Genomic DNA, 14,366 nt, shown 5'->3' with positions numbered 1-14,366 from the left:
AGCTTCCGAGGACAGAGTGTTAGGACACTGAAATTTAGCTTAAGGGAATGCCTCATTTAATTATCTTTTTGCTAGGTTACCTTTTTGAAAAGGATCTGTCAAATGTTGGTCCAGTTGTCCATAAAACATCCAGTCAAATGTATCCAATGATTCAAGAAAAGCTGAAAATAATGCTGGTCAGGATGACTACATGTCCTGCTGGCTCTCTCCAGTAGTGTGACAGTGTAAATTGTAGCAGTGAATTGCTGCTAGTTAATGAGTTACCACTGGCATTCCACACATCAGGCCAAGTCATGTGACTGGTATGCAATGAGAAATACAGTACAAGCAGTAAGTAATTAATAAGTGACAATTTTCTCCTGCATTTTATACCCATGCACTTAACCCAAGTACTGTATAAGTAACCAACAAAATTTTGGCTAGCATAACTCCAAAATAAGGAACAGTATGCTGTTGGAGAATTCTGTTGCTCTGACATAAACAAACAAACAAACAATAGTCACTGCTGTCAAGTCAGTTCTGACAAATGGTGACCCTTGCAAGGGTTTTCTGGGTATAGAGTACTCAGAAGAAAATGCAACATTTTAATATTATTTCGGTAGGACTTAATGTGACTACAAATCTGTACACACTTACCAACAAGTAGCACTTCTTGGGTCCAACAATTGCTTCTTCATAGAGATCATAGAACCACAGATAACAAATTATGCAAACACTATTGCATCCAAGTTGAATTCCAGTATATTATTTTATCCATTCCTATACATACCATATTGTTTTACCCTTGAGTTTAAGGCAGCATAGAAAACTCAGTTTTATTATATGGGCAGTCCTATATATAGTCCTCAGCATAGCTGATATTTGAAGTTTTTATCCACTACACAAGGGCAAGGATGGCTCCAGAGCTGGACAACTAAATCTAATCTCCTGTTTAGTCGACACATAGGGACGTGGTGGCACTGTGAGTTAAACCTTAGAAGTTTCTGTGCTGCGGGATCAGAAGACCAGCAGTCAGTCGTAAGATCGAATCCACGCGATGGAGTGAGCTCCTGGCACTTGTCCCAGCTCCTGCCAACCTAGCTGTTCGAAAGCATGTAAAAAGTGTGAGTAGATAAATAGGTACCACCTCGGTGGGAAGGTAACGGCGTTCCGTGTCTAGTTGCACTGGCCATGTGACCAGGGAACCTGTCTTCAGACAAATGCTGGCTCTATGGCTTGGAAACAGGAATGAGCACCATGCCTTAGAGTTAGACACGACTGGACTAAATGTCAAGGGGAACCTTTACCTTAGTCAACACAACAGTTTTATTATATGGGCAATCCTTTATATAGTCCTCCCACTTTCTCCCCTAACTTGGAAGGAGCTATGTGCTTTCCCAAGCCAATGAACAAGGGGACATAGCCAGACATTTGTCTGGAGAGAAGGAAAAGACTATCAACTTATATTTTGGTATGTTTGTGCTATCTCCATCTTGTCTTTCCAGCAGTTAGCCTTCAGGAACTATTGCCTTTACATCTAGCCAAATTTGGAGAGAGGGCATGTTTTAGGCTTTAGCTTCTTTCCCAGTCGTTCAAATTTTTCTACCAACCTGAAAAACCTGGAGGTTCAAGAGCTTACATTATTTTGTAACACTTTACTGATCCTGTACTGGGGTTGCCCAATGCAGAATTTTGTTTCTAAACATGGATCACATCGCTACTTTGATTTTTAAAAAATGTATACATAAGCACAGGCATTCTGAGCTGACAACTTCACACATTTTAAACCACAATGCCTTTAATTGCTGGCCACAAAGCAGAGGTAGTAAGCATCTATTTTTCAATTCAGTACAGCTTTCTGGTGAGCATCCTTCATGTGCAAAGGTAACTGTTTTTCAAAGGCGAGGTGTCCACTGAAATCCCTTCTTCCCAGTGCAACATTGAGATGCAATATGCAAGAGGTATTCCTCACAACTTAGAAGAGCCACTGTGTTAAAATACCTAAAGCAAAAAAGAAGGAAACTTCTGAGCTTGCCATTGCTCCCCAGCTGGCAGAACATTTTGAGAGTGCATGTAAGCTTGTCCATGGACGCCTTGTCACTCGAGCTACTAGGGTCACCAGAAAAGCTGCCGCAGGTCCCTAAGCTTCTGCAACAGCCAGCCTGACTGGAATCCTAATTTGCGGTATAGCAACCTTTGCTATGCCGTCTGCATGTTTATATGCATGTTGATCTCTTGACATTTGGCAAAAAGAAAATTCTATTTGCAATAAAGAAGTCACAGCTTGAGGCAGGCTTAATGCAGTTGACTAACTCATTGCTGCTGGTGCGGGGTGGGGGGGGACTAAGACTATCAAAAGTGACTTTTTCCATTAGGTTATCATAGTCCTTTCCAAGACTTAAGGTCAAAACTTTAAATAAAGTGCACCCCATGACAGATAAATTATAACATACACAAAGCAATGCAAATGGAAGACTCCCCCCCCCCAAAAATTCATAATCTGAGAATATGAGTAAGCTTCCACTTTACACTATTGTACGGTCAATTTTATCTCATTGCTGAGGATGAATGTACTTTATCCTTCCAGCATATCCAATATCTGCACAAGTAAACAACAAAAATCTAGTGTCATTCTTTTCTTTCTTTTTTTTCTAATATAAAGACCCAAACTCTTCAAAGCAGATACAATTTTGCAGAGAGCACAGGAGTTACACAGATGATCCAAGTAGGTATGGATTGAGATACAGTAGATAGGTGTCTTGAGCCATAACTCCCATCATCCCTCAATAGCAGGGATGGCCATGCTGGCTGGGAGTGATGAACACTCTAATCTAACACACTGGAAAAAGTTGTAATAACTGGAGTGAAATGAATGAATTAACTAGCCATCAACTCTCCACTTGCACTCCAGCATCTTATCATTCTCCTGCTACTGGTTATACTTTTGGGATTACAGTCCTTTGAAAGCAGCCTCAGAATACACGTTAAAACATGTGTACTCTTAGAAACACATGATTAGAGGTGGCAAATTATAGGTCCATAGCATTGTCCATGACATATAATTTTTGTCCACATTTTTTTTTCCATATTTGGAAGGTGAATCTGGGATTGTACAGAATTACCCAGTCCTGCACAAAACCTGTTTGATGCCCTTTGGGGCTCTGTACAAACAGCAGAGCTTTTCTTATCACATAAAAGCAGACTTTTATCTGTCAGGATAACTAAATAACATAGCTTTTTCCTACCTTTTTGAGCTATAGAAGATATGTGACAAAACCACCTAAAGAACCAGACCCTTCATTCCCTTGTCTTCATTCTCATGTCACTTGCTCTAAATGTGAATTATCAACAAGAACATGAGGAATAATCTTTCAGTAGCTGTGCCCCTTCCACCTACAGGTGAGGGACTATTTTGTTAAATGGTCCACCATATCTCCTGTTTTAAATTTAAACTTACCTTTCACCATGTGTAAAAGTGACACATCACAAACAAAAAAATCAGCATACAATCAGTTGGCTGTATCCGGGTCCCAAATAATTAGTCCATTAGCTACTCAACACAGGTTTACTTCACAGCACAATACACAATGAGGAAGCTGCCTTGAGCAGCAGAAATGGAGCATCACTAAAAGGTAGCAAATGGTCCGTTAACCATTTATTACAGTATCATAGCATTTCTGTTCCCAGGGAGTGGCAGCTCCTGCCCTTTGGAACTGCTTGGACAGGATGGCCAACAAACAGGCAGTCAGCATCAACTGACCAACTAGTTCTGGCTTTGTTGAACGAGACTGCAGTACAACTCCTTGATATTTCATATATAACAGAACTGAAGCATAGCTTCTTAAATTGATTCAGTAGGCTTCTACATGATTGTTATTGGTTTTTTGCTGCATGGAAATATAGCTTCTATGGCCTTTTCTAAACAACAAAAAGAAGGCAGTGCCCCACTTGCCATATTGTATCAACTTTCACTATTCTTTTCCTTTTTTGTTTTTGGCTATTTTTTCTTTTTAATTTTGTACTCCCCCCCCCCTTGTTTTGTGAACATTCTGGAGGTTGCTGTTCTGTTTGGAGGCTGTCTGAGGGCTGTCTTTGGGGGATGGGAGAGAGGCTGCTTGGAGGGACTGAAGCTGCGAGGCGGAGCTCGGCATTGAGAAGTTCGATTAGAGACTAGTTTCGTGAGGCTCAGAAGAACCCCGCACAGCAGAGCCTGATTTACAAGGATTCATTAGGTTTGGTGAGCCTGGTGCTGGGTGGCTGAGGGGTGCACCCCAGGGCACGGGGGGGGGTCGGGAAACTCGTCGGCTCACTGCAGAGGCTCAGAGAACTCCTCCACGAAGCTTGGCGAGCCATTTTGGGTGACTGAGAAGCGCTGAGAGGCTGGGGGAGTGTTGGAATTGGAAGGCTCACTGTGGAACTCTAATAGGAGCTGGGAGACTTCCTGGGGGGGGGGGCGTCTGGAAATGTTCAGTAAGGTTTTTTCATCTAACCCCCTGCTGTCTAGAATGGCAATGGTAGTGCCATTTTTACCATCTATTCCCCTACTACTTTCACTCCACCTTCTACTAATGTAACCTCTCAGTGGCTCTCCCTCCTCGCAGGGAGCAAGGACCTATTCTAATGGTCCACCCTCAAAGGCTACTGGATCCTTTAGGATTCCAGGATTCCATGAGAGGGATTCCAGCTGATCTAACTGGCACTCCTGTCGAGGCTCTGGTTGATGGCTGGTTTGCCGCTGCCACCAGGGCTGTAGACACGATCGCTCCTAAACGCCCTCTCCAGGAGCTGCGAGCAATGAAGCAAAATAGGAGAAGGTTAGAGTGCAACTGGAGATGGGACCCAGCAGATTATAATCATAAACCTGTCAGGATCGTGACTAACTATTACCTTGCTAAGGTGAGGGCTGCTAGTCGAGCTCACTTCACTAACCGGATAAGCAAAGCTTCAAATCAGCAGGTGGATTTTTTCCATATAGTTCATGACCTATCCATAATTGGTCTAAGTGAGGGCCCCCCAACTAGTATCTCACCTGACCAATTTGCAGTATTTTTTAAAATTAAAGTGGAGGCCATCCGTCGGGAGCTCTCTCCTTTTTTGAATACAGTGGATTTAGCAGAGATGTCCAGCGCTGCACCTTGCCCGGTGAGATATGATTTTTTTCAGCCTGTGACGCCAGATATGGCGAACAAAGTGCTTGAGCGCTGCTGAGCCACCACTTCCTCTCTTGACCCTTGCCTGGCCTGGCTAATCAAAGCAGCCAGACCTATAACAATTGAATAGGCCACAGCAATAATTAATGGGTCTCTCCAGGGCCTCAAGGAGACACTCATTAGGCCCATAAGGAAGAAACCAAGTTTGGCAGTGGATGATATTGGCAATTACAGGTCTGTCGCCAATGTTTCTTTCCTTAGTAAAGTGGTGGAGAGGGTGGCGGCTGACCAGCTTCAGGCTCTTTTGGATGAAACCAATGCCCTGGATCCGTTCCACTTGGGCTTCAGGCCGTGCCATGCTACAGAAATTTATCCCTTGATCACACTGTTGGATGACCTGTTGAGGGAGGCTGATGGGGGCAAAATGACCTTGTTGGTCCTCCTCGATATCTCAGCCACCTTTGATACCGTTGGCCACGGTATCCTCCTGGGGAGGCTCTCCGGGTTGAGAATTGGTGGGCTGGTGCTTGCCTGGCTCCGATCCTTCTTGGAGGACCGTCCTGAGAGAGTACTGATCAGGGAGAGTGTTTCGGCCCCGTGGAGTCTCAATTGTGGGGTTCCCCAGGGCTCAATTATTTCCCCAATGCTGTTTAATATCTACATGAGGCTGCTGGGTGGGGTCATCAGGAGGTGTGGGGCCTTGTGCCATCAGTACGTGGATGACACTCAGCTCTATACCTCCTTTTCACCTACACCAATGGATGCCATCCTGTCCCTTCAGCGCTGTCTGGAGGCTGTACTGCAATGGATGCAGGTGAATGGGCTGAGGCTGAACCTGGACAAGACGGAGATCTGAGGGTGGGTGGCCCCTCCATTGGTGGTTTGGGAACCTCCCTCTCTTTTGGGGGGGGTGACTCTCACCACAAAGAATGAGGTTCGCAGCTTGGGGGTTCATCTGGATCTGGTGTTCACCATGGAAACCTAGGTGGCGTCAGTGGTCCACTCCGCCTATTTCCATCTGTGGTGGATTGCCCAGCTGCGTCCCTATCTTGATGGTGGGGCGCTCACCACTGTGGTCCATGCGTTCATAATCTTGAGATTAGACCACTGCTATGCACTCTACTTGGGGCTACCTTTGAGACTGATGCGGAAGCTTCAAATCGTGCAGAATGTGGCGGCCAGACTTCTTAGTGAGACGTGAAGATATCAACATATTTTCCCCACTCTAGCTGGCTTGCATTGGCTGCCTGTTCGCTTCCACATTGATTACAAAGTTTTAATCATGATGTATAAAGCCCTAAACGGTTTAGGACCTTGTTATCTAGCAGAGTGCCTTCTCCCACCTAGATCTACTCGAATCACTCGATATAGCCAGGAAAGATGGCTGGGGGGGCCTAACGCTGAGGGAGGCCCAGAAAGAAAGAGCAAGAAACCGGGCCTTCTTGGCAGTGGCCCCTCAACTTTGGAACAGACTTCCATCAGAGATCTGCTTTACTCCCTCGCTGGGTGTTTTTAAGAGCCAACTGAAGACTTGGCTCTTTAGGCAAGCCTTCCCCCATGTCACTTGCTGATTTTTATTTTTATTTCCACTGTCTATCCTGATTTCTATCTTTCCATCTTGAATGTTGCCAATATTGCTGTTTAAATTGTTCCTTTTAATTATGGTTTTTATGATATTTTATTGGAAGCCGCCCAGAGTAGACATAGTCTAAATGGGCGGGGTATAAATTCAATCAATCAATCAATCAATCAATCAATCAATCAATCAATCAATCAGTCAGTCAGTCAGTCAGTCAGTCAATCAATCAATCAGTCAATCAATCAATCAATAAAATATTCCTAGAGAGAAGTAAAGAGGTGTTCATGAGGTTTTAAAAAATCAGTACCAAAATCAGTATCAAAATCTGCCAGGACATACATTATCTGCACCTCAGAATGGCTAGTGGGGTTGGGGGAGCAGAATACAATATTAAGACCATGCCAGATATTTTTGCTGTCATGGTCAGTGATGCTTTACTGAAAAGGGAGACAGACATCACCAAAAGGGAGAGCAGAAAATTCCACAAACCCTGCATCAGTAAATTTAAAAAGAAATACCTGCAGCTATTATCACCGAATACTGAGAATTTCTTGGACTGAGAAGCAGACCAACAGTGAAGCACTAAAGTGAAGAAACAAAGTCATAAAACTCATAAAATATGGAAAGGCAGAATAGTGCAATCATATAAGGAGGAATGGAAAGTAAAGATTATTTCCCCTGATTATTTGAGGCAAAATGAATGGGAAAAGAAGTGCAGGAAACAGGAAATTTTATGGGATTAAGAACCTAAAGAATAGCCATGGTGACTTCCAACTTTTGGTAAGAGAGGAATAAGAAGACAACATTATAAAGATAAATATATAATTACTATAATTACAGTAAAAATACAATGCAACTCACCATATACTGGAAGAATGTCACCAGACTTGTATACTTGCTGTATCTGATATCCAGGGGTTGTTGATAGTCCTCAAAAACCTTTGGTGTCCCCACCATCACTAATTATCCAACAGAGGATAATCCACTTCTGTGTAATTCCTTATGCTATCCAAAGGACACTCATAGTGTGCAACTCTAGGCATGTCTGTACAAACATATGTCTGATAGTGCTCAACAAGGCTTACTCCATTGCACAAGATTGCACTCTCAGTATATCATCGACTTGGGAAAGCAATATCAGCCCCACATTAATTTTTTTATTTCCACTTTCCCTCCAGCTGGATGAAGAGTTCTGGAGAACACAAACATGTTAATGTGTTTATTTAGGCAGTTCCAGTAAAAATACTTCTATACCATGGCTCTCAATTCCCCACCCCACAACGCCAACATGTCTCACTCTTGTTTTTGTATCTTTCCTTAGGGCACTGGCAATGTACATTTTAAAACTAGACATACTGGAGAAATAAAAGCAGCAGCATTTTGCATGTCATTTTTTGGTTTAAGCACTCAGTACAAGTTCTACCTCTTTTTCTCTTCACAAAATCACTAGAGCGTCTCTTTGGCTCATCCAGGGAGGGAGGGAGGGAGGAAGGAAGGGGAAGATCAGTACATCTGTGGTGGCTAGGAGGTCTCAGAAGGGGTGGGGAAATGCTTCTAGGTTTGGCTGAAGAACCTGGACTCGATGAGGAAAAGAACAGATGGGAGAACAATGCGGTTGCTAAGGAGAGATGGAAAGGTGACAAAGGAGAGGAGCATTTGCATCTTCTGCAAAGACAGACACACTTCTTCCATCCTTTTCTAGACAAAGCAGTATTCTGGATAAATGACAGTACAGTTATTTAAAGGAGGGCAGTCCAAGAAAATTCCAGATGCATGGCTAGTAGCTACTCTAAAAAGGTAAAGGTTCACGTTGACATTTTTAGTCCAGTCGTGTCCAACTCCAGGGCGCAGTGTTCATCCCGTTTTCAAGCCATAGAGCCAGCGCTTGTCCGAAAACAGTTTCCGTTGCTATGTGGCCAGCGTGACTAGGGAACACCGTTTTACAGTACCTTCCCACCGAGGTGATACCTATTTATCTACTTGCATTTATATGCTTTCGAACTGCTAGGTTGGCAAGGAGCTGGAACAAAGCAATGGGAGCTCACTCCGTTGCGTGGATTTGATCTTATGACTGCTGGTCTTCTGACCCTGCAGCACAGAGGCTTCTGTGGTTTATCCCGCAGCGCCACCACGTCCCTCTCTAGCTACTCTAGTTTTTACCAAAATGATTCTGGTAAAATCCTGGGAGTGGGACAAAGCAATCCCTTGCTCATCTTTCTTTGCATTCACTGTCATATACTTTGAAATCTCCATGGTGACAGGGACATTGCTCTCTGATCATTTTGCATCCTCAATGCCTAGAAGGATGCCACACTCCAGTATTGCTTGTTGGACTCAACTTGGGTCTCCCACGTAAGGAAACATGGCAGTCAACAGCAGCCAAAGGTTTGGCAACATCAGCCCTAGTTTTGCAGGCTTCTCAGGAAACTTGAAAGTGATTCCTGCTGTTTTACAGCTTGTGAAAGGGGGAAGTACCTCAGAGACTATGGGTGTGGAGAAAAGAGTTCTGCTGAGCTCTGGAAAAAATATAAAATAAAAGAACAGCTTTCTATAAGAGCTTACCAGTGTGCTGCAGCGATACCCTGCTCACTGTATGCACCTAAGTGTTACACTGAGATATAATCTCAGAATTATTTTTGAAATGCTTTGAATTCTCTCAGTAGTCAAAGAGACGGCTGCAACTCACTATGTTAAATCTCTCACTGAATTAGTTTCTGTGGCAATTAACAACAGAGAGGTATTAGGAAGTCATTTTCAGGCATAGTGAGAAAGGCAGAAAAAAAGGATGAAAAAAGAGCAACTTCCTTCCCTTGGGAGAGCAGTATTAATCGAATGCCTGGGCATGAAGTTGCCTCAGCAGCAATAAGTCCTGTGGAGAAGTAACAGTCTTGACAGCACCAACAAGTTACTAATTTTGGCAAGAATGCTGTGTTGAGGGAGCCACAGTGGAGAGAATATAATTATATCATAATATTACAGTATAATATCATAAAGAAAACTCATAATGCCATGAACACAAGAAGAAAGCTACCAATATAGTACAATATTATACACAAAGCAAGGCTGACAACAAAATGGTACAGTAAGGAGTGCTGTTCATCAGCGTTTCTAGCCAGACGACCAGCCAGCTAGGGAAGCTATGTCTGGCTTCTTAAGCAATCCATTATGTCCCCTTACCTGCTGGGGTTTTTCCCTCAGTACTTCTTCTCCAGCAATGAACAAACAGTTCACTGACTCTCAGCATGTCCAATATTCAATAATATTTTTTTTGGTAGGAGTTCCTCTTTTTTTTTTCTCCACCATCCTTAAAGTTATTTTTTTCTGAGCACATCTGGCCACCCAACTCTGTTATTTTGTACTCAACCATCACGACAACAACTTTGTCAAGAACATGTGTGCTTGTGTCAATTGCACTGCTGATGGTAGATGCATGGCCTTACAATATATCACAATCTCAATGTCTGACTTGGAACAATGCTTTCTTAGAAATTGCCCCTAAATTCCCAACTCTGCCTGAGATTCAGTGATGGCATCTTTCTTATTAGGATACATGAAGAGGAGGCACTAAAGATTAGGGGTGTGCACTAGCACCAAAATTCAGATTTGGAATTCAGAATTTTAGAAATTCAGAATTTCCAGATATCTAGAAGTTTGTTATATAGTCAGAATCTTCCCTTTAAAACAAAACAAACTGGAAAAACATTTTTCAAGGATTTCCCTGTGTCTTCTGACACCTTCCCAGTGATTGGGTCAAACAAGAAGAGTGCCAACCAACAGCCACCTGTGCCAGGAAATGACTGTAATGGACATACTGATTGAACCCTGAACAGTGTAAATGCCAGCAGCACTGGGGAAGGAGAGGATACGTCACAGTGGAGAGGGTGCAATATAATATTTGAAACATCCAAGAAGCCTTTAGATAGCAAGGTTTGAGTACTTAGCCAGCCATGATACAAACTGGGGGGAATTTGAGGAACTTGGAGCTTGTTTTATGAAAGACAAGAAGAAATGTTAGCTGATCAGCTAACAAAGTAGTTTCTGAACAAAGGAACTAACTGGATAATTGCAAGTAAACCTAAAAGTATCTATAAAGAAGAGCATATAGGGAAAAAGAAAGCAATCATTAGAGTTCTTTATGCAAAGAAAAGGATTTGATGCATGATGCTGCCAACACAGCTGCCCATAAGGCTCTTGGTCCTTTCTTTCTCTTTAATATTCAGTTAAAGGAATATCCATGAAAAAAATCACATAAAATATAGTGTATTAATGCTAACACTCTAAACCTCCAAGCGTATCATACCAGAGTACATTGAACCTCTATCTATTCACAGCACCCTATCAGGAGTTCTTAGAATAATGCTTGATTAATAGACTTCCTTCTATTTAGTTCCATTAATGAATAATCAATAAAAATGAATAAAAATAAAATAATGGTTTATCTCACAAAAAAAGAGTTAATATATTCTTATTATTCATTTCATGATGTTTATTTTTCTTTTAATAATGCATTTTTTTCTTGCAGGACTTCAATATGGAACCATCTAGATTTGTCTGAAACAGGGGAAAGTGTTCTTTCCATTTTACAGGCAGGAAAATAGAAACTGGGGCCTGCAATGTAGATCGTAGAAATCATATTGGAAGGCTGTTATTTTGTTTTTATATTATTCTCAACCTCCTGGTCCAAACTATATAAGATATGAAAACATAAATAATACATCCTAATACAGTACTTTAATTTTGCTGTATAATGAAAACAATATTTTTGTTAGGATGCAGGGTGGAATATAGAGCCAGTTATGGGCAGAAGCTTCTTCGTGCCAGGTCATCTCTGCCGCCATTCACACCTCAAATCTGAAGGGTATCCCTTTGCAAGTATTATTGGAATTTCTTGGGTAATAAACTAGTTTGGGAGTGATTTCAAGTGTGACAGTTCCTAGACTACAGCCACTCAGCCAGATTACCCTTCTTGTCATGAGATAGGAGAGCCCAGGGAAGAGCTAGCTGGAGGGGAGACTATGGAGCCTGAAAAAGATCATACTACAGTATATACCTCTCAAGTTTACTCAGATCTGGCAGTGTCTGCAGGAAGCTCAAAACAAAATCCACAAGGCTAGGCACTTAGAAGCAAGAGGTTTCTCTTGCAAGGGTAGAGGTGCCAGCACACTCAAACACAAACACCAAAATATCACTAGCTCGGTCAAGGCAAGGCTTGGTTGTAATACCACAAACCCTATATGCTAAAAATACAGTTTCTGCTGCAAGAAGTTACAAAAAGCTAATAATAATAATAATAATAATAATAATAATAATAATAATAATAATAATAATAATAATAATAATAATAATAATAACAATAATAATAATAATAATAATAATAATAATAATAATAATAATAATGTCAAAATACAGAGGAAGTCTTATGGCCAATCAAGAGAAATACACAATAAAACAATACCATTCATAGTGTAGCAGATCTGGGGTTTAGATCTGAGACATGCACAGAGTGTACCTTTTCCCAGCATGGCTTTACAGGATGGCTAAGGGGATAGATAACGAAGCTGATGGATGGCAGGGGAGCGAAGCCCCTCCTTGGACGCTAGACTATCTAACTAGCTTTCCTAATCCCTTTTATACAATAAAGGAGCTCTTCAACACCTATCATAATCAACATCTTAATCCTCTTTCAAGTCCCACGTCGCTGGGGTGCAAACTTTCCTGGAGTTTCATTCATTTCACAAAGTGGGTGGTTCTTTCTTTCCACATGGTAGTCCTGGCATTCTCTACTGTTCCTTCAAGCAGAGCAAAGGAACATGGAAGGAGTCTCTCCAAGAAATACAATGGCATCCAGGTAATCCTGGGCAATGACAGCACCTATCAGCTGATCCTTTCATTCCAGAAGCACCAATGAGGAAGTTGTCAGACTATTTGTACGCCTCAGAGCTTGAAAAAAGTTATTTCTCGGACTGAAGATTGCAAAATCCCTCAGCCACCTAGCGTTCTGGGAGACTTTGATTGTTGTAGTCCAAAGTAACTTTTTCAAATTTTGGCCTGTCTAGTCCAGTACGTAAAGTCTGACTAACGTGGGCTCTCCAGGGTCATTCAGGTATTGGTCTATTTTATTAGTACTATCTAATCCTTTTTTAAACCGTTAGATGGTGGAAGTTGAGCCTGCATGCAAAGCATGTGGGAACAGATGAGTGAGGAGAGGGCTACACAATGATCTGTTCTACCCCCAGCTTTGTCTCAGCAGTTGCCCACTAATGAAATCAAGGAAGCCATGTTTGTGTGGAGAGTGGTCACAAGTTACTGGAAGAGTATATGTTCTAGTTTGTTCCCACATACCTCCAGTTTAAAAGATGAGGAAGCAGGATCTGGGATAGACTTCTGCTGGACAAACATCTCAAAGTACACAACAAAGTTTTCAGACAGCCAGTAATAGTCCTGCATGATTACAGTGCCACCCTCATCCCTGAAATGTACATATAATTCTTTAAATCTCAGGATGTAACTAAAATAGTCAAATGTTGCTATGGCTGTTGAAATTTCCAACTAGAAAGTGAATGTTCATTCTATGATAGAATCATAGAATAGTGAAGTTGGAAGGGGCCTATAAGGCCATCAAGTCCAACTACCTGCTCAATGCAGGAATACAAATCAAAGGATATCTGCCAGGTGGTTGTCTAAGTTTCTCTTGAATGCTTCCAGTGTTGGAGCACTCACCACCTCTTGAGATAATTGGTTCCACTGTTTTACTGCTCTAAGACTTAGGACATTTTTCTTGATATGAAATTGAAATCTGGTTTCTGTAAGATGAGCCCATTATTGCATATCCTGCACTTTGGGATGATTGAGAACAGATCCTTCCCCTCCTCCGTATGACAGCCTTTCAAGTGTTTGAAAAGTGTTATCATATCACCCCTCTGTCTTCTTTTCTCAAGGCTAAACATGCCCAGTTCTTTCAGTCTTTCCTCACAGGGCTTGGTTTCCAGCCCCCTGATCATTCTTGTTGTCCTCCTCTGAACTTGTTCTAATTTGTTGGCATCCTTCTTGAAGTGTGGTGTCCACAGCTGTTATGGCTTTCCATATTAGATGGCTTACTAAAGCTGAATGATATATTAGGTGGCTTATAGATCAATGTTATTGTACACACAGCCAATTCAATGTCAAGATTTCTATGTTGTCCTCTTCACTAAAATCTGTTGAGTGGACAATAATACTTAGTCTTACAAAAATGACACTTTCATATTGGTTGTGGGGACTCTCAGCAACTAGATACATCCCAACAACGTTTGGTTGATGTTGATCAGTTCCCTTGTGGGTTTATTGGACACATCACATTTTTTGTGACACAATGAAGCTAAATGTTCCACTTTAGATGAAGAGATGCTCTCTATGTTATTAGGAATTCTTGTCATTTGTGATCCTTAAAAAAAATCAAGCTGTTGGGTCATTTTGCTCAAGTTTGCAGTGCAATGCTGCTACTAAAGAAAAAAAACATGCAGGAGTGGAAGTCTTACAGTGGTTGAGAACAAGAACATTTTTGAATATTTGTTACATCCCTACACACACACACACACAGAGAGAGAGAGAGAGACAGAGACAGAGACAGAGACAGAGACAGAGACAGAGACAGGCAGAGACAGACAGGGGAAGAGAGA

At 41.9% G+C, this 14,366-nt stretch overlaps 1 protein-coding gene across 5 annotated transcripts in view; it reads right to left on the bottom strand.

Moving 5' to 3' along the window:
• Positions 1-14,366, bottom strand: part of RBMS3 (RNA binding motif single stranded interacting protein 3) — a 1,057,118-nt gene that overhangs the window by 702,258 nt on the left and 340,494 nt on the right. The window contains exon 1 of one of the 5 annotated variants that reach the window (XM_073003444.2): positions 81-217. The exons of the other annotated variants lie outside the window; for them this stretch is intronic. The gene's annotated coding sequence lies outside the window, so the exon portion shown is untranslated. Of the gene's footprint in view, positions 1-80; positions 218-14,366 lie in introns of those variants that run through there. 5 annotated transcript variants of the gene reach the window in all.

Source organism: Pogona vitticeps, chromosome 6, assembly GCF_051106095.1.
Source record: "Pogona vitticeps strain Pit_001003342236 chromosome 6, PviZW2.1, whole genome shotgun sequence".
Classification (NCBI taxonomy): Eukaryota; Metazoa; Chordata; class Lepidosauria; order Squamata; family Agamidae; genus Pogona; species Pogona vitticeps.
The sequence above is the reverse complement of the archived record's forward strand: the minus strand, read 5'-3'. Positions and strand labels throughout refer to the sequence as shown.